Raw genomic sequence first — 2,500 nt, forward strand, 5'->3', positions numbered from 1 at the left:
TAATGATTTCCCAGGTTGTTTGTGATGCACTTTCTCTCTTTACCTCCTCTCTCTCTCTCCTCTCTCTCTCTTCCCCCCTCTCTCTCTCTCCTCTCTCTCTCTCTCCATCTCCTCCCTCTCTCTCTCTCCCTCTCCGTCTCCTCTCTCTCTCCCTCTCCGCTCTCCTCTCTCTCTCCCTCTCTCTCTCTCTCTCTCTCTCTCTCTCTCTCTCTCTCTCTCTCTCTCTCTCTCTCTCCCCATCTCCCTCGCTGTGTCCATATACCTTCAAGCTCCCTTTTTTATATTCCAAAGTGAAGGAGGGGTAGCATAAATTAGGGGGGGGGGGGGGGGGGCTGGCTGTCGGCTGGACTTGTTCGGCGGGTGAGTAATACCGCTGGAAGGCTGGCCTCCTGTATTGAATGAGATCGCTTTGGGGCAACAATTCCCTGCAGGCCCTTGACTGCATTATCTGACTTTTTCTGGACCCGTGCCTCGCCTGTGAGTGAATTAGCTGCAACCAATTGAGTTATGGCTCCCTCCAATTTGTACACAGCTTATTGAATGGCTGTTGCAGCCATGTCCTCACCGAGCCGCCCGCCCGGCCTCACCGGCCGCTTGCCTTGCTGCCCAAAGCAAGTATCCCCGGGGCCAGGTTACACACACGCACACACATGTACACACACACACACACCTAACGTACACACACTACACATACACACACACACACACACACTTACAGTACACACACACACACACACACACACACACACACACACACACACACACACACACACACACACACACACACACACACACACACACACACACCCCTACAGTACACACACACACACTATACACCCTACCTCCCTCCACCCCCCCCCCACACACACACACACACACTCACACACACACACTCGTGTACACAAGTGACACACACACAAACACATCCATATACACAGCATAATAACCACCTCCAGACTGGTCTTGCACCTGCGTTGACGTTAACTTAAAAGCTGTGAAATGTTATAAAGGACGTGGGTTGGTGAGGCAAGGACACGTAAACAGGCCAGCCAATGCGTATGCAGTGTGCGTATGCGCACCCAGGCCCGCTGACAGCTTTGGCTGGGCCCAGGACAAAGTCATCAGAATCAGAAAGGGCCCCCTACCCAATGCATACAATGTAATGAGGAGCCAATTCTGGGCCCAAGACCCGGGGCAACATACCCCTTTGTACCCCCCTGTCGGCAGGCCTGTGCGCACCTCATCACCCCAGCGCTCAGCCCCACGTGCGTCGGCAGCTCGTTTGTGGCAGGTGGGAAACTGGTGGGCCGGTGTTTTTCCTTTGCCTGCGTTGCCCTGGAACCCGGCTACTTGATTTCCCCGACCCATAATGGATTGTTTTTGTAATCAAAGGGGAAAATGTTTTTTCTATCCTCAAAACAACATGTCCGCGCCCCGCTTGATTTAAAAGCCCCGCGTGTAAACGGGCGCCCTTTTGCGGCGGGGGCCCAATGTAAGCAACCCTCCCCTGCCTTTATTTACCCCGTGGGAGGCCTCGCGCTACCGTAAATATTTGTCGCAGCGCTAAACCGGCGTGACATGGCACTAACTACAGACGCACGCTCTCCCACCTGTCCTCCGTTCAACCATCCACCCACAAAACAAGAACCCATCCACCCGCCCGCTCCAGCTCTGGTTCCCCCCTAAATATGGGCTGTCAGCGTGGGGCAGCAGAAGGGCCTGGTTGTGCTCCAGCTCTCGGCCGGCACAGCTGGGCCCAAGTTAGGGGGGGGGGGACAACAACATCTGCCCCCGCAAGCCAACAAACATCTCCAGGCCAAAGAGTAGAGGAGGCCCAGGAGAGAGGAGAGGAGCGAGCAGGGGAACAGGAGGAGGACAGGGAGGAGGACAAGATACACAATGTTCTGGAACACAGCAGCATTCTGATCAGAGAGCAGATTAAGCATATTAAAATACACTTCAAGCCATCTCCCGACACTCGCGTGGCTTTAGGGAGACAGCTCCCTCCATTGGGTTACCTTTCACTGAAGAGGGGCAGTTTGGAAGAAAAGCGTAAAAATAGAAGCTTAAAAATAGATAGGCAGGGAGACAGGATGAGGGAGATAGTAACATGGTTTAATAAATAAAGACACTAAAAATAAATACGAGACGGCTGTATCAAAAGAAAATTCATGTTAGAAGGCGACACGAAAAGCATACAAAAGGAAGTGAACAGTTTAAATATAGACAATAAAAAACAGGCCTAACGCATCAAAATTGACATATCTAGTTCATGCGTGGTATGCGTATTTACAGTAAGTCTGTGAAGACGTAAGCACCTGTGCAAACCCTTACTAGTGCAAAACATGTAATTCAACGTTATCTGCTCCTTAGGCAGCACAGGTGCACTGCCATAGACTCAAAGTTGCAAATACTAAGGCTAAAAAAAGACCTGCTTCTGGATCATTTTTCACAAGCAATAACATTTCAACACATCATCCTAGAGACCATCATCAGAGAC

At 51.4% G+C, this 2,500-nt stretch overlaps 1 protein-coding gene across 6 annotated transcripts in view; it reads right to left on the minus strand.

Annotated features, from left to right (window-relative positions):
• nrg2a (neuregulin 2a) overlaps positions 1-2,500 on the minus strand; it is a 156,636-nt gene that overhangs the window by 24,666 nt on the left and 129,470 nt on the right. The window lies entirely within an intron of this gene.

The sequence above is a fragment of the Engraulis encrasicolus genome, chromosome 7 (genome assembly GCF_034702125.1).
Source record: "Engraulis encrasicolus isolate BLACKSEA-1 chromosome 7, IST_EnEncr_1.0, whole genome shotgun sequence".
Taxonomy (NCBI): Eukaryota; Metazoa; Chordata; class Actinopteri; order Clupeiformes; family Engraulidae; genus Engraulis; species Engraulis encrasicolus.